The sequence below is a fragment of the Cylas formicarius genome, unplaced genomic scaffold (genome assembly GCF_029955315.1).
Source record: "Cylas formicarius isolate icCylForm1 unplaced genomic scaffold, icCylForm1.1 PGA_scaffold_1__22_contigs__length_36826433, whole genome shotgun sequence".
NCBI classification, from domain to species: domain Eukaryota; kingdom Metazoa; phylum Arthropoda; class Insecta; order Coleoptera; family Brentidae; genus Cylas; species Cylas formicarius.
In genome coordinates, this window is record NW_026844264.1 from 21,365,643 (window position 1) to 21,392,969 (window position 27,327).

Genomic DNA, 27,327 nt, shown 5'->3' on the forward strand with positions numbered 1-27,327 from the left:
ACTAACATTCATGGCATACTTGTAAAAATAAGCGTTAATCACATTTTTTATTAATCAAGAAATGTTTACTTTAGATCGGCATAACTTAGAAACGGGTAAAGTAAATAAGTTTGAGTAAATAACAAAAAAGTTTTTAAATAATATGTACTTTTGTATGCGCGTATTTCCGAAGTCTCTGCAATCGAATAATTTTTCGACGCGTCGCGACGCCCAGCTCTTTGCAGGCGTCGAATTTTTTAAACTTTAGAAAATATCTACTTGACCCCACACTTTGACTACTTTTTACATAAATTAAATATTTCTTTTCGTTTTGGAGTTATTGGCGTGCGGAGTTTTAAGTGAAAAACCCTGTATATATATATATATATATATATATATATATATATATATATATATATATATATATATATATATATATATATATATATATATATATATATATATATATATATATATATATATATATATATATATATATATATATATATATATATATATATATATATATATATATATATCCTCACGTATTGAATCACGGATGGAAAAATGTGATGACACTATATTCCGGGATATCATCCGTTCGCTCGTTGAACTCCGACTGGAATCCTGCATCCGACTGGAATCCTGCAAATCTTGCATCCGACTGGAATCCTGCAGACGTTTCGCCAAAATCTCACTTGGCATCTTCAATGCTCGCGTTCCGAAAACACTTCGAACACTGGGAGGTTATCGGCGGTGCGTGCGGTATTTATACTCTGCGCCGGAGATGGTAACGGTGCTGCTTATGCGTGGGGGGAGGTGGCTCCGCCCCCTGAATTGTCGCGTTGTTAATTAGTACCTGTCTTCGACAAAACGGATACCAAAGGCGCACCATCAGCAAGGCAATCAGTAAACAACAACAGCCGCAGCAGAGAGTGCAGGACGAGACCCAACGAAGATCGATCGCTGTCCTGCCATACATCAAGGGGGTTACTGACAAAATCGGCCGAATATTACGGAAAAACGACATCTCAACGGCATACAAACCTGACCATACCATCGGAGCAATACTAAGAAACCCAAAACAAAAAATTACTCTGGAAAACCAAGGAGTATACAGTGTAGCATGCGGATCGTGCAGCCTGACGTATGTGGGACAGACCAACAGAAGGATTTCAGCCAGGCTCGAGGAACATCGTTTAGCCATAAGAAACAAACAAACAACATCTGCTTTGTTTCAGCACCAACATCAGACAGGCCATAAAATTGATTTCGGCACTTGCAAACAAATAGCTAATATTCCAGATTTTAGGACTAGGATTATACGAGAGGCCATCGAAATAGAAAAGTCCGGACACCTCAATACGAGAGACGACGCTCTGCATTTATCCAACACGTGGAGAACGATAATCAAACAGCAGAGCGATGCGCAGCAGCCAACGGGAACATCGCAACTACGATCGGGCGAAATTAACAACGCGACAATTCAGGGGGCGGAGCCAGCTCCCCCCACGCATAAGCAGCACCGTTACCATCTCCGGCGCAGAGTATAAATACCGCACGCACCGCCGATAACCTCCCAGTGTTCGAAGTGTTTTCGGAACGCGAGCATTGAAGATGCCAAGTGAGATTTTGGCGAAACGTCTGCAGGATTCCAGTCGGATGCAAGATTTGCAGGATTCCAGTCGGATGCAGGATTCCAGTCGGAGTTCAACGAGCGAACGGATGATATCCCGGAATATAGTGTCATCACATTTTTCCATCCGTGAATCAATACGTGAGAATATCATACACCTTTACGGGAAGGAGATCTTTACAGCCACCAAGTGTTATGAAAAACTAAGACAAAGGAGGGTTATTTCGCTGTGCAACTTAAATTTTCTTAAAAGCTGCCGCAACCAGAACTTGCTGCCAACATTTACAAGGTTGTCTTATCACACACGCACCAGAAAGACACAAGCTATCCTGGACAAAGCTAGCAAGGCCCTACTCCAAGACCAGATCAGGCGGACCCGGTACGAAATTAGTGAGACTGAGCTACAACTTTTCAGACTCCACCTGAAACTGAGCAACAAGATCCATCAGTTGCTGTGGGACCGCATAGAATTATTAACATCATGGCGCACTGAGAAAGACAAGGACATCACGTCAAAAAAACTGTGGAAGAAATTAGAAATCCTTCAGTCAAATTCCAAAAAATCAGGACAAGTGCCAAATACAAACCGAAGCAGTACAGTTCATAATATTTCAGCATACCATCTTTCCGATACAGAAGTCAGCGTACTGAATAAAGGATTTAACTACGCAATAGCTCCAAAAAGAGTACCCGTCGAAGAGATCGTTTCCAACGTCGAAGCAAGTCTTTCCACCATAGACGAACAAGATGCGGAGTTAATTAGGCAAGATGTCGCCAGAGTCTTAAGACAGTCAAAACCACCGCAACCAAACTTAAGCAGAGAAGAAATGCAAGCCTTAAGGAATCTAAACAAAAACGAAAACATTCTAATAATGCCAGCAGACAAAGGAAATGCCACTGTCGTCATGAATACGTCGGATTATAATGCAAAATTGGAGGATATTTTGAACGACCCAATATACAAACTAGTCACCAGAGATCCCACGACATATTTGGAAAAAACAACTAAGTCCAAAATTCTCGATTCATCAATAAACGAGGATACAAAGAAGAAACTTATTCCGAGGGAAAAATCGAGTCGTTGCCCAAAATTCTACGGGCTCCCAAAGATCCATAAGGACGGGGTTCCCCTGCGTCCAATCGTAAGCGCCTTTAACTCACCATTATGCAAGCTGGAAAAACATCTGGCCAGTGCACTTCAGCCTATAGTGGAAAAGGCAGATTCCTATGTTAAAAACTCAGAACATTTCACTCAGATTTTAGGTTCTCTCAGGATGGACAAGGACGACATTATGGCAAGTTTCGATGTCAAATCCCTCTACCCGAGTATTCCAGTAGAAGAGGCACTCTTGCTTATAGAAGAAAACGAAGATCTTCCGCCATACATAATGGATCTGTCAAGACATTGCCTGAAAAACGCTTACTTTATGCACAACGGGAAAATTTACCGACAAATAGATGGAGCAGCAATGGGATCATCTCTCTCACCTGTGATTGCCAACCTCTTCATGATTTACTTCGAAAAGAAAGCAATAGAGAAGGCAAATCTGAAGCCAAAACTATGGACAAGATACGTTGATGACGTATTTGTTGTATGGCCTTTTGGCAAGGAGGAGCTTTTGAAATTCCTAGATCATCTGAATTCCATTCACCCAAGGATTCAATTTACAATAGAACTTGAAGAGGATAACAGTCTGCCCTTTTTAGATGTGCTCATCACAAGGACCGAAGATGGACACTTGGAACACACTGTCTATAGAAAACCAACACACACTAATAGATATCTGAACGCTAAATCTCATCACCACCCATCACAGATACAGGCAGTGGCAAATACATTAATTGCTCGGTCCTTCAGGCTCACAAACGAGAGGAACAGAGATAAAGAACTGAAGAAAATTAGTACCTGTCTTCGACAAAACGGATACCAAAGGCGCACCATCAGCAAGGCAATCAGTAAACAACAACAGCCGCAGCAGAGAGTGCAGGACGAGACCCAACGAAGATCGATCGCTGTCCTGCCATACATCAAGGGGGTTACTGACAAAATCGGCCGAATATTACGGAAAAAAGACATCTCAACGGCATACAAACCTGACCATACCATCGGAGCAATACTAAGAAACCCAAAACAAAAAATTACTCTGGAAAACCAAGGAGTATACAGTGTAGCATGCGGATCGTGCAGCCTGACGTATGTGGGACAGACCAACAGAAGGATTTCAGCCAGGCTCGAGGAACATCGTTTAGCCATAAGAAACAAACAAACAACATCTGCTTTGTTTCAGCACCAACATCAGACAGTCCATAAAATTGATTTCGGCACTTGCAAACAAATAGCTAATATTCCAGATTTTAGGACTAGGATTATACGAGAGGCCATCGAAATAGAAAAGTCCGGACACCTCAATACGAGAGACGACGCTCTGCATTTATCCAACACGTGGAGAACGATAATCAAACAGCAGAGCGATGCGCAGCAGCCAACGGGAACATCGCAACTACGATCGGGCGAAATTAACAACGCGACAATTCAGGGGGCGGAGCCACCTCCCCCCACGCATATGCAGCACCGTTACCATCTCCGGCGCAGAGTATAAATACCGCACGCACCGCCGATAACCTCCCAGTGTTCGAAGTGTTTTCGGAACGCGAGCATTGAAGATGCCAAGTGAGATTTTGGCGAAACGTCTGCAGGATTCCAGTCGGATGCAAGATTTGCAGGATTCCAGTCGGATGCAGGATTCCAGTCGGAGTTCAACGAGCGAACGGATGATATCCCGGAATATAGTGTCATCACATTTTTCCATCCGTGAATCAATACGTGAGAATATCATACACCTTTACGGGAAGGAGATCTTTACAGCCACCAAGTGTTATGAAAAACTAAGACAAAGGAGGGTTATTTCGCTGTGCAACTTGAATTTTCTTAAAAGCTGCCGCAACCAGAACTTGCTGCCAACATTTACAAGGTTGTCTTATCACACACGCACCAGAAAGACACAAGCTATCCTGGACAAAGCTAGCAAGGCCCTACTCCAAGACCAGATCAGGCGGACCCGGTACGAAATTAGTGAGACTGAGCTACAACTTTTCAGACTCCACCTGAAACTGAGCAACAAGATCCATCAGTTGCTGTGGGACCGCATAGAATTATTAACATCATGGCGCACTGAGAAAGACAAGGACATCACGTCAAAAAAACTGTGGAAGAAATTAGAAATCCTTCAGTCAAATTCCAAAAAATCAGGACAAGTGCCAAATACAAACCGAAGCAGTACAGTTCATAATATTTCAGCATACCATCTTTCCGATACAGAAGTCAGCGTACTGAATAAAGGATTTAACTACGCAATAGCTCCAAAAAGAGTACCCGTCGAAGAGATCGTTTCCAACGTCGAAGCAAGTCTTTCCACCATAGACGAACAAGATGCGGAGTTAATTAGGCAAGATGTCGCCAGAGTCTTAAGACAGTCAAAACCACCGCAACCAAACTTAAGCAGAGAAGAAATGCAAGCCTTAAGGAATCTAAACAAAAACGAAAACATTCTAATAATGCCAGCAGACAAAGGAAATGCCACTGTCGTCATGAATACGTCGGATTATAATGCAAAATTGGAGGATATTTTGAACGACCCAATATACAAACTAGTCACCAGAGATCCCACGACATATTTGGAAAAAACAACTAAGTCCAAAATTCTCGATTCATCAATAAACGAGGATACAAAGAAGAAACTTATTCCGAGGGAAAAATCGAGTCGTTGCCCAAAATTCTACGGGCTCCCAAAGATCCATAAGGACGGGGTTCCCCTGCGTCCAATCGTAAGCGCCTTTAACTCACCATTATGCAAGCTGGAAAAACATCTGGCCAGTGCACTTCAGCCTATAGTGGAAAAGGCAGATTCCTATGTTAAAAACTCAGAACATTTCACTCAGATTTTAGGTTCTCTCAGGATGGACAAGGACGACATTATGGCAAGTTTCGATGTCAAATCCCTCTACCCGAGTATTCCAGTAGAAGAGGCACTCTTGCTTATAGAAGAAAACGAAGATCTTCCGCCATACATAATGGATCTGTCAAGACATTGCCTGAAAAACGCTTACTTTATGCACAACGGGAAAATTTACCGACAAATAGATGGAGCAGCAATGGGATCATCTCTCTCACCTGTGATTGCCAACCTCTTCATGATTTACTTCGAAAAGAAAGCAATAGAGAAGGCAAATCTGAAGCCAAAACTATGGACAAGATACGTTGATGACGTATTTGTTGTATGGCCTTTTGGCAAGGAGGAGCTTTTGAAATTCCTAGATCATCTGAATTCCATTCACCCAAGGATTCAATTTACAATAGAACTTGAAGAGGATAACAGTCTGCCCTTTTTAGATGTGCTCATCACAAGGACCGAAGATGGACACTTGGAACACACTGTCTATAGAAAACCAACACACACTAATAGATATCTGAACGCTAAATCTCATCACCACCCATCACAGATACAGGCAGTGGCAAATACATTAATTGCTCGGTCCTTCAGGCTCACAAACGAGAGGAACAGAGATAAAGAACTGAAGAAAATTAGTACCTGTCTTCGACAAAACGGATACCAAAGGCGCACCATCAGCAAGGCAATCAGTAAACAACAACAGCCGCAGCAGAGAGTGCAGGACGAGACCCAACGAAGATCGATCGCTGTCCTGCCATACATCAAGGGGGTTACTGACAAAATCGGCCGAATATTACGGAAAAACGACATCTCAACGGCATACAAACCTGACCATACCATCGGAGCAATACTAAGAAACCCAAAACAAAAAATTACTCTGGAAAACCAAGGAGTATACAGTGTAGCATGCGGATCGTGCAGCCTGACGTATGTGGGACAGACCAACAGAAGGATTTCAGCCAGGCTCGAGGAACATCGTTTAGCCATAAGAAACAAACAAACAACATCTGCTTTGTTTCAGCACCAACATCAGACAGGCCATAAAATTGATTTCGGCACTTGCAAACAAATAGCTAATATTCCAGATTTTAGGACTAGGATTATACGAGAGGCCATCGAAATAGAAAAGTCCGGACACCTCAATACGAGAGACGACGCTCTGCATTTATCCAACACGTGGAGAACGATAATCAAACAGCAGAGCGATGCGCAGCAGCCAACGGGAACATCGCAACTACGATCGGGCGAAATTAACAACGCGACAATTCAGGGGGCGGAGCCACCTCCCCCCACGCATAAGCAGCACCGTTACCATCTCCGGCGCAGAGTATAAATACCGCACGCACCGCCGATAACCTCCCAGTGTTCGAAGTGTTTTCGGAACGCGAGCATTGAAGATGCCAAGTGAGATTTTGGCGAAACGTCTGCAGGATTCCAGTCGGATGCAAGATTTGCAGGATTCCAGTCGGATGCAGGATTCCAGTCGGAGTTCAACGAGCGAACGGATGATATCCCGGAATATAGTGTCATATATATATATATATATATATATATATATATATATATATATATATATATATATATATATATATATATATATATATATATATATATATATATATATATATATATATATATATATATATATATATATATATATATATATATATATATATATATATATATATATATATATATATATAAACGGAATTACAAAGAACCTTACCAAAAAGAGACAAACACAAATCTTAAAATTGGAGGGTAGCAACTTATGGAAGTTTTATATTTTAAAAGCGTTTGGTTTTGTCATAGTGCCTAGAAATATTATTAATGTTTTGGTTTTTTTCCAACTATGAGAATAAAAAAGTCATACCCCTGATAAAAGATAAAAGTCCAACAAAAAATGATTTGTATACGGCACTCACACACATAATATCCACAAAGTTAACGAAACAATTAAAATACATATAAGGGTTTAAAAAATATCGATACGCGAGGTTTGCTCGCGTCGACGTTACTGTAAAAACATCGTACGATGCACGATTGTTTTGGTGCAAGGTTCAGAGGATATACAGGATATACAAAACTGTATTCTTTTCTGTCAATTGTGCTTGAGTAATCCAACGAATTCAGCCAGAAATTAAACGGAATTGCATCAAAAAATTGCACCGATGGATGATCTATTTTTGATAATTTAGCAATTGACCTGTTCTATGTACCAGAAAATTTTCCGACGTATCTAATGTTCCACCAACCTCGAATTCTGAGAGAGCCATACTGCATCGAATTTAATATATCTATGTCTATCTAATCAAATTAGCATAATTTCACCTTGACTAATTTTCAATACATAATTTTTATAGTGACTTCACCGACTTCGAACTTAATGTCGCTTAAAAAATATTAAATGGACCATATTCTGTCATCTCGTTGTTCGAAAAATCGCCATTACTCATTCTCTCAATTTGAATTGTTTGATGTTCCATTTAATACCTCGACAACCCTTTTCACGAAGTTTTAACAACGAACAAGTCGCGCCTGTCAAAATCTTCGTCTAGGTTACTCCGATAAATTTCCCGAATAAAAAGTAAAGACCGATCAATTTTCTCATTAATCACAAGATAAAGTCTCTCCGATGCTGATCTATTATTTCTGCCCTAGAGATTATCCAATAATTCTTGGTGTAAACGAAAGCCAAAAACGGAGCGCAGAAAGTGGATGCGATAACTGTTACCGCACCACCTAATGAAAAATGAAGTGAACTTATGTCCGGCCCCTTTTTTTTCCCCTCCGTTCATTAACAATTCGTACGCCTAAATTTACCACTTTGTACTTTTTTGGTAAAAAAATATATTAAGAAGTTTGTTTCATGTCAATTGATTATGTACATTAAGTTAACAGCAATTAGCACCATCAAAGCTTTCTGCTGATATTCAGTTTCATTTATGGCGTTCTGCAGATGAACTTTCGCATTGCCACCACTAACCAGAACATGTGCAACTGATTTACCCATTCACGTTGGAGGCGAACTACGTAACTTGTCGAATTGCGTTCCGCATTAAAACAAACTAACTAGGGCAAGTTTTTTCTGGTTTACTACTAATGGTTTAGGTCAAAGTTAAATTTGTTGAATCAAATTTTAACTTTGGGAGATGTGCCAAAAAAAATATTTCATTTACCCACATTCTAATCTATCACGTCATTTTAACCAACATGATGTTTCGCTAAAAAATACACAAAACGTCGAAGTAAATCGAAGTTTCTGAGAAATTGGAATTTTTATAATTAAAAAAGTTCAACACAAACTATTTGGAAGTGACTATAAGGCGAATATCGCGGGACCGATTTTTGAAAAATATTTAATGTTAAAAAGTAAATGGCGATATCTTTGATACCATCCAATCACTATTTTATATCTGAAAAAGTTCTGATTTGTAATAAAAAGTTATTGGGCCACATTTTTACGAACTCAGTTTTTTCCCATTTTTTTTTTCCTTTTCCATAAATAAATACAACTTTTTTATATGCTTCAAAAGAAATCTAAGAAATTTAAGAAAATTTAAGGGGGTTTTTTCTTATATTACCTTAAAAACAAAAATAGAGACTGCAATAAATACGGAAATACTACTATTATAAATACACATTTTCTGAATATCTTTCTCTTGTTTTAAAATGAATGGCGAGGATTTAATTAGACTACTGCTATCATTCTTCTTAACTTAATTTAAGGAAAAATTTACGCCATGACGTGGGAAAAAATAAATTATGATAGAAATTTTTTTATCTCCCTCCATTGTTTTAATAAAACTTACAGTATCCAAATTCAAAAATGAACTGAAATTCATGGCAAAAATATTTTAGAAATTTAATTTAGTTGGATGCTGCGAAACAGTTGTGTTTTGTACCAAAATATAAATCATTTTCTTAGCAATTCAAAATTAACGTAACGTAACGTAACGTAACGTAACAAGTGACAACACCCCACGAAAAGGCTCTTTAACACATTAACATGGTGCGTGAACAAATACTTAAACTTAAACGGTGCCCCAATACTAAGAGAATGGAGAAAGTAGCTCATATATCGTCAATTCACAAAAAAAGGAAAAAACGAGACTCTAATAACTATAGAGGTATATCGATAACCAGTACCTTAAGCCGGTTATATGGACGAATCCTTCGAAATCTAATAAAGAACGAATATCGAGAACTGGAAGAAGAGGAACAGTCCGGATTTCGCGCTGGGAGAACCTGCACCGATAATGTTATCTGTCTGAAACAAATGCAACCAATCAGGGAACACACCTCATGTTTATTGACATCCACAAAGCATATGATACTGTCGGCGTCAACAGTATTACAAGAAACCAACATCAACTTTACCCTAATTAAAGCTCTAAAAAACATGTATGAAGAATCCACATCTCGGATAAAGATAGGTAATACATTGCCTGAAAAATTCCTGGTGAATAAGGGCTTACGGCAAAGCTGCTGCATATCACCGACATTATTTAAAATCTACGTGGACACTGGAAGAGAAATGCAACGGTATGAGCGTCGACCTTGGAGGTAGATGTTCGTATACCTACAATTTGCGGATGATCAGGTAATCATGGCCAATGATAAAGAAGATCTAAAGTACATGACCTGAAAATAGCAAGAAGAGTATAAACAGTGGGGTACCTACCTATTGGCGCAGAATTATCTACCGTACAACTAGAAAATAATGAGATACAGCACTGCAGTGAATATACTTACCTAGGAGTGATATTTGATGCAACTGGCAAAGAGAACGGGGATATCAAAAAATGAATAACTCAAGCTTGACGAACAGTTGGCTGTATCAATGGAATATTTTGGAGTACGGAGATGGGAAAGAAACGGAAAATCAATATATATAAGACACTGGTAAAAAGCAGTCTACTATACGGCGCAGAAACGTGGAGGATTACTGAGGCCAATCGAATGGGACTTAAAGCGGTAGAAATGGACGCCTCTAGAAGAACAGTAAGAATTTCTAGAAGAGAGAGGATCCGCAATGAAGAAATTAAACAACAAATAGGAATAGATGGCTCTCTAAGTATAGATACTGAAAGAAAACAACTAAAATGGTACAGTGACGTTCAAAAAATGGATAATAGCAGACTTCCGAAGAAAGTAATGGAACCGCAGAAAACGTGGTAGACGCAAAAAGACCTGGAAAGAGGGGATAACCAAAGCGATGAGTGCCAGAGATTTGATAGAGGGCCAATGGAATGACAGAATGACGTGGAAGATATATATATATATATATATATATATATATATATATATATATATATATATATATATATATATATATATATATATATATATATATATATATATATATATATATATATATATATATATATATATATATATATATATATATATATATATATATATATATATATATATATATATATATATATATATATATATATATATATATATACATATATGATGACACTATATTCCGGGATATCATCCGTTCGCTTGTTGAACTCCGACTGGAATCCTGCATCCGACTGGAATCCTGCGAAACGTCTGCAGGATTCCAGTCGGATGCAAGATTTGCAGGATTCCAGTCGGATGCAGGATTCCAGTCGGAGTTCAACAAGCGAACGGATGATATCCCGGAATATAGTGTCATCACATATATATATATATATATATATATATATATATATATATATATATATATATATATATATATATATATATATATATATATATATATATATATATATGGTCGTTGCGTAAATTTTTCTTTAAATTTAATTAAGAAAAATGATAGGGGTAGTCTAATTCAATCCCTTCCAATTATTTTTAAATAAAAAATTAAAGAATATGCGGAAAGTGTCTGCCGATGAACGAGCAATTGATGTGTTTACCGACAAAACAAGTGCATGACGATATTCCATTAAGAGGAGTTAACGTATGTGTTTGCTTGAGCTGGACCGTTCAGGTAAACAAATAAGCCATTACGAAAAGTTGCGATCCCGGGATTTGGAATAAAGACGACCTAAACATGAAAAGATAATAAGAAAAATCGTGACGTTTGTTCGGAACACACAATAAAATGTCTGCCGGTCGACGGATTACAACATCTGCGAAGGTTTTTGGGGTCCAAAAATGATCTATTGTTTTCGCAAATTGCCTGTTCGTGAATTTGTTCGTGTCCAGATTTATGTCTCGCACCTAACGTAAAAGTCGGTGGTCATCTATCATTTTCCATTAGGGCCAACCGGCACATCTTAGTTGCGTTTTATTTCGCGTCGGTTTTTGAAAAACGGTCCCCTTTTTGGATTTACGGTTAATCCAAAATCACTTTCAACGGACTAGAGTGCTCTTTCAACTCTTTTGTAACATGAAAGTGCACTACTATTGCTTGAGTCATTAGAATTAAAATCTTCTCAGGCTGATAAAAGCCCCAATTATAAATTCAAGTGAATTATTTTCTTTGTAGCGTATAATTAAGTAGGAAAGGATGATTTAATCTTGGTTAATGAGTAGTAATTTTTTCATTTATCCGTATCCTCTCTTCCTTCTCAGCATCTTAAAAATAGTAAAAAAATCTAGGGACATTGTAAAATGATTGTGATAAAATGTTGTTTAAAATAGAAATTTAGGGCATTTCAGATATAATTATTAATATTTAATGTAAATGTAATTAAAATAGGTAGTTACAGAATGTTCTATAAATATATTTCTATATAACTCTACATATTTAATTGCTGCCATTAAATCAAAACACATTTTGTATAAAAAATGCCTAATAGTTTTTTAAGTATTTGCAAAATCATTCGAAAAATAGTGTGCGCGAGTTACTTTTTCAATTATGATTTAAGCGCTATATGTTTCAAATATTGGAGAGAAATAAAGAAATTTCGACATAACAGCTTTCCATTTTTTTACACTGATCCCAACATTAAGAGCTCCTTTTCATTATAAACAAGTACTATACGTATATGCCATATTTGTATTTTGGTTTGTATTTGGTATGTTGGCTTGTGTACAGGGTGTTCCGAAATTAGGCGTCAGTATTTTAACCGCGTATTCTGTGACCCAAAATAACGATAAAGGTTCATAAAAACTAGGGTCCAAAACGTGTTAGTTTTTAACGTTCAGGGTGTTAAAGTTGAAGAGGTGATGGCGATTTTTTGTAAATATCTTCGAAACACGTAAATATTTTTATATAAAATTTGATACAGTTATTAAACTTTTCATTTATATTTTATATTATTATTTTATTATTTTATATTATTACGTATTTATTAAACTTAGTATTGGATTGTCTTCAGGGGTGGGTTACACAGGAGAGGCGTGGGAAAAATTTGCCCCATAATTGAAACACGGTAACAGTAAGAGTGCGGTTACTAGTGTTGTTTTTATGAAAATTGAACTCCAGACATACAAGCACATAATTTTTGCTCTATCTCCTTTAGAAATTGAAATTTCCTTTTGAATGTTCCTAATTTGGCCCTTCGTGGACCTTGAATTTTAAAAAAATATTCTTGCTTGCAATAAATATTTTTGCGCAAATTTTTATCATTCTTGCTGATTTAAAACTGCTTTAACGTGTTTCGATTTTATCAAGTATTTTTGTAGGGTATGATGGATTTCTGCAGCTTTCTTACTGTCCTTTTTAGTACATATTAAAAGCCGCCCTTTTATTTCCAGCAAATGCGAATCTGAGGTGATTTTTATATCAAGTAAATTTAAGTCAATCCAACCAATCCGGTTCAAACCGTTTGAAATCGATCTCTTATATTTTTCGTAAATATATATGCGATTGAGGATGCTTTCCAATGGATTAAAATCTAACAAAGACGAGAGGACAAATAAACAAAACACAAGAGAAAAACAAATGTTATGTTACCTAAACAAGCAATATATCAACCTTCAATAGAGAATTTTCATTTCTTTATTTACCTTGTTCATGTTTCTAGCTTATTTAATTTTTTAAGTAATCTTTTAAGTAATCTTGTGTGTGTGTTACCATGTATTCGCACCTCGCTCAGACTACTAACTAGACTTAGGAATTATTTAGACAATTTTTTTTTTGACGTAAACAATCAAGGCACTCGGTGGGATTACAACTAACCACATAGATTTTAGACAAAATAGTGGCCCGACTACTCGTAGAGAAGGCAATTTTTAAGAAAATACTGCCTCAACAATGATAGATCCAGATTTATCGATGGTCTGTCAGCGGCCATGTTGGTCGTTGACTGCCTCAAGATTATTAGTAAAAAACGAGATCTTAAATCTCATAAGTTGCTTCATAAGTCTCTCTAGTGAATATATGGAACCAACGCATTATCAAGTCATTCTCGACGACTGTCGTGATCGTGATTTCGATTGGTTAGCCCGGGTCAAAATGCACGATTTGCAAGTAATTATTAAAGAAAATGCATTGTAACATCCTTCCCTTTCCGGTGTCCCATGACTTGTTCAAATCTCAAAACGCAATTTGGACAAATTTTCCTACGAGCTTGTGGGATTTTCGCAAAAGCCATTTGGATAATGTAAATGCCGTAGCTCTTGGTAAGTGAAATAGCTATTCTTAAGACAAGTGAACAAACTGTCTCGTTATCAAGCGTCCATAAACTCACCTATTGCAATCATGTCAAAAGTGAGAACTGGACATTTGTCTTATGTTTTTCCACAATTCTGTGGTAAAATATAATTTTTCGCAGAAAATAGTTTTTTTTATTAAATGATGTAAGGAAACGAAGTTTTAATTTTCCATCCGTTGAAAATATTACACTTTGAAGCGACGAATTTAACTTAATGCACGGTGACGAAATATATTTTACACCAGAGGTACCTATGTCTAAATTGTTTTTACTCCCTACTCTGCAATATGCAGTGTCACTTTAAAACACGCGTTTTTGGATCGAACAGATGTTTTTGGCACAGAATCGTTTGTCAAACCACTGTCTGTATATTTTGTTTTCTTGTTTTTTTTTAAATTTCTGATAAATTAAGTTTTTTAATTGAACTAAATGAAATTTAATACCAAGCTATCACCTACCAAAATGTATCCAAATAAAAAATGTTGTGGTGGAGGGAGTCAAAACATTAAATCAAAAATATGTAGTAGTCGAATATTTTAGGCTAAGGTACGGGGAAATACAATTTTCTTCCTTATTTAAGTCGAAAATGACATTTCGTGAAAATGTAATTAAAAAACTTTTTCCAACATTCTTCAAAATAAGCAAACCAAATTTAACCAATGCGAAGTCTAACAGATGTTAAAATTAATCAAAGGGGGGGTTGAACTCTGTAAACGAGAGCGATAACGATAAGAAAAGAAATATCCAAACTAAAGGAATTATCTGTCGCCACAACGAACAAACGTTTAGGCTTGCACACAATATGGGTGCTCTTATTTATTTTTTGCCAGATTGTTACTCATCCAAGTAGTAGAGAAGTAGAAATACAAAATATTACGGCCTACACCTCGTCACCAGTGTCACCCGATAGTCTGCAACTCTTACCGATTAAAAAATATTGCCAAATTTCAGTGTGTTATATATTTGATGTTTTTTTAAACGTACAAACGCCACCCATTCGTAGGCTTACTGTCCTGCTCCAGTATGTAGGTATGTTATATCATAAGAGACGTAAAAGGTTATTTTTTAAATTCGTCCAAAAAATATAAAACAATTTACACAATTTGAAAAGCTTAAAACAAATTCACTTCTTGATTTTTGTAGGTATATTTTAAAGAAACTATAATATATTACTATATATTATAAAATATTTATTAATCTTTGGCCAACATTGTGGGTTTAGAAATTAAGTTGCGAAAGTGGCTAAAACTAAATCTAAAATTTTCCTCTACGTTAAATACTATAGACTTGGCTAATATGTATTTTGAGCTTTTCAAAATCTTACAATACAATTGCAATAAGGTGCCAGTGACATCATAGAACATTTAAGTTGGTAGTTCCTTATAAGAATTTTCTCAGGGTCTGTACCCTGCTAGCCTAATAAATAAATGGGTTTAGTATCTTTAAACTCCTTTGTCTTTTGCGTTTTTAATAACTTCCTCTGTCTTTTGCGTTGTTAATAATTTCCTTTGTCTTTTGAGTTTATAATAAAAGTTGTTTTATTAAACATAATCGTATAAACTTTCTTTGTACTATCTTTATCATTACAATAAAATTTGCGCAATATAGACACCAAACAACACTACCTATATAGCTATAAGATATTGGCTATGTAGAGGCAATAAACATATGCTAAGAAAGGACATTCAATATACGTATTCGCCAATCTTTTTAAAAATCGCTTTCTCTCCAATGAGATAGTAATTTCAAATTTCACTTTCAACCGATGCGGCGTTCATCAATCAACAATATAATATTAATTGCAGTGTTAACGTACATATGAACCAGACGATATCATGGAGTTCCAATAATTTTTGTTTTCGACTGCCTCTCGCTTAAGATTTTTTCAACTGTTTCCATATTGTACTTCATTTCAAAAAACTTTTAGAAAATTGTTTTTAAGAACGTGAACATTGAACACCTGGTTCCAAAGCAAGAAAAATTGTAAAACGATACAGGACATCACAATATCGTATCTATTTTGTTAAATTTATGGTTCAACTTTAACAGCGAACGATAAATTATAAATCTGATTTATAATATTCCGGGTTGTGCTGATTAATATTGGCCACGTGTATTGAAATTTTTCATGCTAGCAAATAATTCGACACATAGTCCTGAAAAATAATTTGTGAGTGAGTTTCTACCAGACAGTGGCTCAACTAAAAAATTGCTATTCTCAAATTTATACCAATCAATAGTTGTAGATCATGGCCCGGCATCAATCACAAAAGTCGCTCTAAATTGGCTAACAGAAAGCTCCCCTAGATTACTCACGCAACATTGTGATTAATTTCAAAAATGTCGTTTTACAATAATTTCTCAAAGAAACATTCACAGGCTACTGTAATACTATTTACAAAGCTTCTGGATTGATCCTGTATCGGTTGCTGTTGAGTCAAACTCGTTAACGCTTCGCAAACCATTCTACTGGCTTCCTCAGAGCTGTTTCAGGAGGAATCCAGAAGTTTTGTAAATGGTCGTTTTATAATAATTTTTATTTCATTTGACGTGATATTTTAGTTGTTTATTTAATTTTTGAAATGAGCATACATTCTAATTCGACACTTTTAAATTAATTCACAAATCTTAACTTATTTTACATGATCATAAGGGTATGGTTGGTTTTAAATTGATTAGCGATATAAATCGAAGTCGTTGCATATATATTTCTTTTCTTCATATTTTTCCTGCGATTGCGCCAGAAAAGGAAAGCCCTTTTTTTAAACAACAAGCTTATTAAAATCCGTTAAGTTTTCTCTGAAACTTTTTTGGTCCTAAATATTTTTTTGTTCTAGCTTTGGCAGTTTTGCAGATATTTAATGGTTCCGGTACTCTTTGCGAAAAAAGCGGGGTTGCCGTAGCTCAGTAATTAGTTGAAACAAAATTTTCATATTATGAAACCTTAATTGCAATAAAAATCAACCTGGCATTCCATTTAAAAAAAATTAAGACGTGGAACTTAATAGCAGTTAATCTAACCTAACAACATTGCTCTTAGCATTTTTATATTCTACATGTTTAAAAACAAGCAAAAATTCCATTATTCCAGATTTAAGAGTTTTGGTTAGAGATATTTAAGGGTTTAAGTAGTTTTTTTTTTCGTGTTCTACAAAACAAAGTTAAAGTTTTTTGGTTATGTTATGTACGTTTAATAAATTTTTGTAAATTTATTAAAATAAACTCTTTTTAAATAATCTTAAAATTATTTTTTAAGGTCCCTTTTTAAGTGTTACAATAGTAAACAAGCAAAATAAATATTGCAGAAACTTGTTTCACCAAAAAACCGCAAAAAATGAACACTTTATACGTTCCATCAGAACTACGTTGTTTTCCGTCTTTCTATTATTCTCACCTAAACGGGACCGAGTTTTTATATTCGACTTAATCTTGTTTCAAGAAGGTCTGATCTGATAACGAGATGAACCCTTCTTAACTGACAAATTTGGGATCCTATCATCTGGGTCCAATAGAAACAAAAATCATATTTCTTCATCTGATTTCAACGCGCTAAAAGATGTTTCCATTATTCCGGTACATTAACTATTTTTCGTCATGTCCTGATGAGAACTTTTTTTCAGATATTTAACTTATTTTGTAGCATTAAAGATTTAAATTGAAATAATTGTTCTTGCCTCGATGAACGAAAGATACATTTGAGTTATTTTACAATTTCCTATTTTACCACTTTAAAATTTTCTAATAAATATAATTTTAGGTAAATTTATCTTTGATCTTTGGAATACATAAAGATTAAAATTAAACGGTAAGTTATAGCTATAATAATATTGTAGCCATCCATGTATTTTATTTAAAAAATTATTTCAGCGAGAATCGGATTGTATTAGATTAGATTAAATACTAAAAACTAATAAGCAATTACATATAAACTTGTAAAAGTAATAATAAAAGATACACTGACATAAATAGACAAGTTTATTTTTAAAAACACATTATTTTCCTCTGTTGGGGTTCTAAACGTTAAGCCAACTTGTAAATTATTGCTTAATTTGAAATTATTTCCTGGGCATACTATAACGATCCATTTCGTCGAAATAAACTATAAAGTATACGTGTACCCATTTGGAATGGTCATTTATATTACGCCATTAAAACTGGGGAATAAAACCGAAACAAGAACGAGAACAGAACTTAGTCTAGCCTTCGGATGCGCGAACTGTTGCTTTTTCCCACTTTATATGGTGTGTGTGAAGTTTTTTCAGTTTCTTTCCGAATGTTTAATTATGCATATGTGTTACATTATTTTTACGTAATTTTTTTGCCCAAATATAAGAACTTTCATGGCTTTTGTTGTTTTCTTCATATTTACTATTTTTAGTACTTCGTTCGTTAGTTTATTATTAAGTAACACGTACAGATAGCCGCAATGTTAAATACTCGATGATTTCTATTGAAAACCCATACCAGTGCCCTTAAGAAACGTATTAAACCATTGAAGAGGCGTAATTGCATTCGTAAAGATAAACGTTCAATCAGATCTCACTTCTTCATTCAAGGAAAAGTTAATAAAGCCTTAGGGCGAATTATGTATAGTGTATTAGTAAACTGATATGATGAACAAATTTTATGCGATTCGGGTGCATCTAAATACGTTGTATTCGAATTCGAATTAATATATTAATAATCACAGTATAATGAATGAAAAAGTAAAAGTTTGGGCAAAATTTCTTCCCATTTAACGTGTTCTAAAATAATGTTGTAAATTGTGAAACTTCCATTTCATGCAAAAAATAATTATTTCTTCTAAAGAATCTCAGAAAAATGAACAAAAAAGAAAAATTACAAAATAGAACTACAAAACTTTAATTTCGTTTGCCAAAGAAAATCGGGTTATATAAAATTACCTAAAAGTGAATTTTAAGTGGCACACTTTCGATATTAATTAAATTAATTTTTGTTATAATTATAATTTTTTAAATACCACAGGTATTGCTCATCAAATTTAAAAATGTTTAAACTATGCGTGATGAGTTTGCATTTTGTGGTTGTTATTTGTATTCTTTATTTTATTGTAAACTTAGTTGCTCTGCTGATACTTATTAATTGTTTATATTTCCGTTGTTTTTTGCTGCAGTAACTATATCAGGACGATTATTACTAATAATTAATAATAATTAAATCGAACAAAAAATCATTAAACAAGTTCCTGTACCTTTGAAAACCATTCTTTCATCCTAACAGTTCCTTTACATCCTTTGAACGGTTTTAAAAACTAACAATAAAGATCGAATAACAAGTTTATGGCGTCCTAAATTCTTAGGAAACGTACGTAACAATGTTATCTCGGAGCTGCACAAACTTCGAGTGTTATCCCTGGCTGAAACTTGATTCAGCTAAAGTTACGACAAAATTAAGATGGTGTTCGAAGAAAATCGAAACACACATGTGCACCGTAAATTGCTTGGAAAGATGGACTAAGCGTAAAGCAAAAACAATAATGCTGGAATAACATGCACCTTTCAGTAACTATAATACAACTAGACCCAATAGGTATAATAATCAGGTAAAAACGGCGTCCGAGGATATGCCGTATTATTGTAGTTGCTTAATACATGTATTAATATAATGTAATTATTAGCTAATTAATACGAACGACAATTACTTACACCCAAAGAACGTTTGTTCAATGGTCAATTTCTGTACACTAGAATAAAGCAAAACAGAAAAGTTAAAATGCCCCATATTTCAACCGCTATTCATCAAGTACTTGCAACAACATGCGTACTTCCATTTTTCATTCTACTTATTGAACGATATGCCTATAATTGAGTATTCAAAAAGCGTTTTAAATTTGCCTGAATATTGCTTTATTGCTCACTAATAATCGACAGTAATTTATTATTAAACTGCGATAGACTTGTTACTTTTGGTAAAATTTTATATACCTGTGCCAACGTGATAAAACTATTTCGGGTTCTTTGTGAATATGTTATTGTGAAATACAGATAAAAATTGAAAAGAATGTGGAATCTTAGTGAAGTGAAGAGATAATGTAAACTTTTGGTGATGGCGTCATATAAGGTGCAACTTAAAATTAGTGTACCAACGTTTTCAGCACTAATTCGGCATTAGTATGAACCTTGAACCAAGATACTTTCGAGAAAATCGTAATTCTTTCTACTTAAAAGGCGTAATTTTAGTCAATATATCTAAAGCCGTTTGTGAGATCTTTGATTCAATTGCACATGTTACCAGTGCACGTCAAACATGTATTTCACAAAGGGGGGGTTATACATGATTTAAAATTTAAAAAATATTGATATTTTTGGAGTGTTAAGTTTGATTTTTAACACTTGCAATTTTAATTTTAAAATTTTCATAACAATTTTTGACGATATTTTAACAATTCAAAACTTCCAATTACACGACACTAAACGAATTGTTTAAAATTTGTTTAATTAATTGCATTTAAATATACCTAGACCCATACACAGTATTTACCAAAATCAGAAATTACATACAAAAATAAATGTGGCTCTTAATATTTTTTTTCTCTTCTCTATTCTAAAACATCACAGATCAAGCTTACGCAAAGTGTCACTTTAAAGCTTCGTCAACCAATGTCGCGAGCCAGGTTCCTGGTACTTTCGTCATGGGTTTGGGAGCGATCGGATGTTTTTGAAAGTATTTGGGCGGTCTTGAAAAATGTACCGAATCAAACTTGTTACTAATGTGGCGTTTAATGAACTTGTTTGCATTACAATTTCTTAAGTGCAGCAATTAGGTATAATTTAGTTTTGTAATAAGTAAGAGTCCATTTTCATTTTCCTCCAAATGAATCAGTTCTAGTAATTCTTGATGTCCCACTTCATATAATGGTTGCCCCAATTAGCCTTGGATCCCTGATGCGGCTATAACGCAGATATAGCTTCAAGTAGTAACGTTTTCATAGATACTCGCCCACAGAAAATTTTATTCAATCATTATATCACTTACAAAAATACTTATTAACACGACTAGAGGCTATATATTGAAGAAGCGCATAAATAAATGAAAACTCATTTTGAAACATATAAATATGAATTGAATATGAAATATATAAATATAATAAACAGTTATCGTTATAATTATCGATAACTTTCGCATGATTTTTGATACAGGGTCCCGAGATAAAATGGCGGGTATAAATGACACCTATAAATTGGCAAGTAAATATGAGCAATGAGAAAGAGCAGTTGCGTAATTACGAATATATATGCAAATACATTCTTGGAAAACATATGCAAGTTGGAAAATAAAATACTTATACAGATATATAAAAATTAAAATATATATATAAATTGTATTCAAACTAATGCTAATCTGTTACAAATTTTTACTGCATATAATGAAAATTACAGTACAGTATTGTCCAGTTAAATATTTTAATAACATACTAAATTGAATAACGTCCACCCAAATTTACAAACAGCAATGTGTATTATTAGTGCAAAATCTCTATTCACACAATCAAGTTGGCACTAGAATTTTGCAATATTTACCAATTTTACTTCTTATTTTCACCAGTTTAAATCAAACAATGTTGTACTTTCAATTAAACTTTGGTTTCCAATTTACTTACCTCGACAAGTTACTACGATAAGAAGAAAAAGAAGAATATCCCGTTGCCCAACTTTAAACACAAAGAGGATAGTTTATTACACCTAAACATATTCACTCGAAAATTAAATACCACGTAAATAAGAGAAAACCTCATCTCATCTGCAAATGGGCCCGCATTGCAAGACCTCCAACTTTCGTCGTCCGTGTCGCGTGTTAAGCACGAACTCAACGAATCATCGGGACGTCCGAGATCCGGAAGATGCTTTCGTAAATATCGCCGTGTCGCAACTGGATTCCGGGGTGGAAAATAGGACCTCGGTGGAACAAACTGCCAAAACTCGGCGCATCGTGCACATGCGTGATTTATAAGCAAAGTTTTTCTCTTCAATCTGTACTATGTACTATATACATATAGGATAAAAATGGATTATCTCAAACCGGCCTAGAAGGCCACAAAAAATTTTCGACCAGAGAATTGAACTGAAATTTACATATCGTTTTCACCGGCAGAGCATTAACGAGGAAAATTGACACCACAGTGTCAGATCCATGTTTATGTTAATTAATATTATAATGGAACGGTCGTGGTCATTTTTTTGTTAACTTCTTCTCTTCGCATACACCCAAGTCCAAAGGAAACGCGTGAAGTGGCAACCTACATAAAATGGTTTGGTTTTTATGGTTATGCCGATAGAACAGATTTTCCATGATTTTGTTCAACCAATCAGGTTGTCTGCTTGGAATTATCAAAACTTCCATTTTATGTTGTGCGACATCACGATAAATCCAGTTTACCTATGAAAACTGAGGTGAGGATAAGCGTAACTGGTTATTACATAAAAACCATTTTAAATAACTGTTTAATTAGTATTGTTAATGCAACCAAAAGAAAACAATCAATCTTGGTTAGTTTTGGTTAGTGTTCAAAATGTGAAATGTCAAAAACCACAAAATATCTACATGTATGTAAGTATGTAATTAAGCAACTGGTAATCTGGGCGTTTAGAATATAATGGGTATATCGGCACCGAAATATTAAGGCCATGTCGGATCTGTTGTATATAATATTTTCTCATACTAATAATTTTTTCGACTGTCTTTAGGTTTAAAGTTTTTTTTTACAAACCCCTCAAACGTGTATTTGCTTATGTTTACCGGAAGTAGCACATATCTTCGGAAAATATTCATCTTGCCAATTGCACAACTCACTCTCACAGTACACATGAAAAAAAGTTCCTCGAAAATATTGAACTGAAATCACAAAAAATTGTTGCGCACGAAGCGCCTCACAGATAACGTCGAACAAGTCATCCATTTGAGAAAAAAATATTTATTTTTAATAATCACTATTTTCTATTATTAACATTTGTTTACAATAAATAAATAATTTCGTTTGTTCCAAAATTTTGTACAAATTTAACGTAACCAAACGAAAACTATTTTGTTAATTGTTTCTAATTAACAATTAGCTAGCATATAAATATCGTTATCAGATTCTTATATAATCCAAATAATATATGTATCACAAATGACGCCAATCCTCAGTCAAAACTAAACCCATTGTTTATGATCAGGATTATTCTAGATTATTAAATCTAAATCTCTCCCGTAACCCATATTGATATGGGTTTTGTGGAAACTATTGGTTTATTATGCGTAGCAGTACGATGCAACTATAGTTTAAATTATCATTTTACTGCAAGTTCTCTTAATAAATTTTGTTCGAGTTTTTTATTACTTTGAGTAATAAAAAGAGCATACAGTACAATTTTCTCATGAACGAACATTAAAGGTCTATACATAGTCTTTGGAATTTGCCGTTATTTAATTAGATAATCACACTGATGAAATTTTAAAACTCACAAATGTCTCTGCATAATAAATATTTATCGTTATAATCATCGATAACCTTTGCATGATTTTTGATACAGGATCCCGAGTTAAAATGGCGGGTATAAATGACGTCTATCAATTGGCAAGTAAATATGAGCAATGAGAAAGCGTAGTTGCGTAATTACGAATACATATGCAAATACATTCTTGGAAAACATATGCAAGTTGGAAAATAAAATACTTATACAATTATATAAAAGATAAAAATTAAAAAATATATATAAATTGTATTCAAACTAATGCTAATCTGTTACAAATTTTTACTACAGGTGCGCTATAATTCGAAAAAATAGAGTTCTTCAGATTAGCATAATTTATAAAAAAATGAATTAGCCAATCAAATATTTACAGCTGCAAATGCATTGTCATAATCACATGGTGTTCAAAACAAATTCAAAATAGAATATAATGCAACAAGTGTGATAAACGACACTTTAGTCACGAGTTTGTTTTGGCACGAGAGGGTAGTTTTGTACTATCTTTAGGTTTTGCATGCATATTTTCTAAACAGCACGAATACATGCACTAAGTGACATGTGTTGTAACCTTCAGAATGAACAAACGACAAAATACCATCAGTGTTTAAAATTTAAGTTAAAGTTAAGTTTAAGTTAAAAAATCTGACTTCTGAAAGTAACACTATGCGTGGGCCTGATCAGGGCATAATTATATAATAATTTAAATAATATTTTAGAGTAGGGAGTAGAAACACATTTATTAAGGGTTCGTAGAAAATTACTTTCAAAATTACAAATTAGCAATGAAATTTCTATGCATATATTTATAAAACTGCCCTTTATTAATTCCGGTTTTGATTGAAATCTCGTAACTTTTTAAAACACCTTATATATTTCCAATCTCGAAGGAGTCAAAAATATGTTAATTTAATTTGGATCCTATTTAACTATCTACCTGGAATCCTGCCAAAATAGATGCAGGAGTAATTAAAATCTGGTCTCGCTAATGGAAATGCACTAAGATTCTACCGGATTTGCGCCTAATCACATCCACAACCTGCGTCACCTCATCATAGCACATCTACCCTTACACGTCTCAACGTCTAAAGGAAACTGGTAATTACTTATGAACAACTTATACTGATTGCAGACATCGCCTTAATGCAATATTCACCTACTAAACAAGCTAGATAAAAAATATCTAGGAAGTACGAGAGAATATTATTTACAGCGCTCAGGAAATCTTCTCGACTGATTTATTGATTCGTTAGGAACGCCTTCTAAGTCTTCACTCCTGTGGTGACACAATTTCCATTGTTTATCGACTCACACATAAATGAGAATAGGGCTAAGACTCCTGGGGGCACATTTGGGCATGACTACAATACCAGGACGAAATGAGAGATAGTCATCGTGGACCGATTTTACGGGGAAATCTGCCGCGACAGATCGGAGATGGTCAATTTATAGACCAATAACCGCTGACTGACAAATTAATGACTAAAGTGTCGTTTATCACACTTGTTGCATTATATGCTATTTTGAATTTGATGCAAGATTTCTTTGAGTAATTGTTTCATCAGTTTTTAAAAGTCGCAAAGCAATGTAAGATCTAAAATCAAATCAATCACAAAACAAAAAATATTTCAAGCGTACTTTTCCCAGAAAGCCTATTTTTTAGTTCCTCATATGATGTAAATTCATCGGATATAGGTGTGTGAGTGTACTCAATCTGACCTTTCTTTCATTTGACACTAGAAGCAAGCCTGTCGTTTGCAGAAAGCATACGTCTTCTTTTCAATTCCAGGGTTTCGTCATCTGATGAGTCCCATTCAGGTTCAGGAGTTGAAGAATTATAGGACTGTTGAAGGACAGTTGTATTATTCGGTGTATGTAACTCGAAAGTTCCAACTATATCGGTTGGTTCCCCAAACTCGTGTAGTTATCGTTCATATCTTCTTCGTCAGTCAAGTTATCCACGTCGGGTGGAATATAGACCGCATCAATATGTTCTGTAAATATCTTTTTACGTTATTTCTAGCATTAATTTACAAGTAATGGAATGCTGCAATACATAAGAATACGTAAATCTAAATAATACTTACGACTTTTATTGTTATAGTCCTCCTCCATAGCCGCTCTAATTCCTTTTAAGTCAAATTCCTCGGAAATACCATATTTTACGAACTGTAACGTTCACTGCACAAGGCACAAACTAATACTAAAGAACACGCTAATTGTTGGATGTTTATTCACATGCGCTGGCTTGTCTATACTTGCAATAACAAAGTTTCGTTTCGCACATAAAACCAGTAGAGCATTCACGCACCAGTAAATATTTTCAAAAAATAAAGCATAATCAGTATAGTATTTCGCATGTACGTTTTCTGCGATGCCATAGACTTAACAAAAATGGCAATACATATCCAAAATATTTTTTTTTTTTGCTATTTTTGATTTACTTGAAAATGTGATACAAACTTTTGAAGTCATATATTCATTAGCGATTTCTGCGGTTTTATGTCCTTTAGTAGTGATAATAATAAAATTTCTAAATGGATGTGCAAAAATATTTCCTGGATGTGACAAAAAAAATCATAGAATAGGTGGTGCGTTAACGTGCCACTGGGACAAAATGGGTTAAGAAATCTATTACTACCTGATTATATACTCGTACATAGATATCGGAATATTGTCATATTTTGTATTTGATACAGCCACGGTGTTGCCAAAACAGCTGTCATAAACCAATAAATAACTGTGAAGATCCGAGCCTTGTTTGTTTTAATTCAATTGTGTTAAATGGATTTTCATCAAGTAAAAGCCACCCCAATTCAATAATTTATTTGCTTTCTGCATTATATTTTGCATTCCGAAGTGTTCCTGGACACCCTGTACAGGAATTGAAAGACTAAACAACCAAACAGAATTCCGTACGCAATGTAGTTGAATAAATTAATTGGCCATTTTAGGGTTACAAACAGGGTGAGAAAGAACAGGCTGTTAAATTAATTCAAACACGAAAATCGATACACAAAATACGCGACTTGGCGCTTAATACGTTAATTTCTATTCGCAACTTACATATCCAATTAAAAGAGATGAACCCATTAGGAATACAATGTAATCGACAAGAAAACGGCAGTGACCGTTTCTTTAATTGCTTTAGTTCTGTGAAGACGTTCCTACTAGAAGTTTAAGAGAAGTCATCTGGGTGTATAGCGACAACGGGATGAGAAAATAAATGAACGCATGACTGAGTGCGCTTAATTTTTTTATTGGAAACATTAATTAAATTACGTAAACTAACCAAAACTTACTACTAATGATTCTAGTCATTATTTATTTTATTAAGAATAATTCTGTGGCCTAAACCTAAACCTAAACCCATCGACTTAGATCATTCTGTTTTTTATATACCATCTACTTCTTCTTCTTTTTTAGCGTTTTCTAAGTTCAGTTTGGAACCTACACCTCTTCAAATTTATCCTTTCCATTTTCTTCTGCTATAGGCTGTTTGTATCTGATTATATATATTCGGTGACTCTTTCTATTTCCTTGTTGTCTATCTTTGTGACATTTTCTTCAGTGTACATTGCCTTTGTTTTTTTTAAACCTTCAGCTGCACACCAACCTTGTCGGATTTCTTACAATTCCCTTACGTTTCGGCAAACCGTAGGTGATTGAGGCGTTTGCCATTGATATTTACG

At 34.6% G+C, this 27,327-nt stretch overlaps 1 protein-coding gene across 1 annotated transcript in view; it reads right to left on the minus strand.

Moving 5' to 3' along the window:
* LOC132697114 (carboxypeptidase N subunit 2-like) overlaps positions 1–21,868 on the minus strand; it is a 151,080-nt gene extending 129,212 nt beyond the window's left edge. Inside the window, exon 1 of the mRNA XM_060662406.1 lies at positions 21,787–21,868. The gene's annotated coding sequence lies outside the window, so the exon portion shown is untranslated. The remainder of the gene's footprint in view (positions 1–21,786) is intronic.
* Between the last annotated feature and the right edge of the window lie 5,459 nt (positions 21,869–27,327).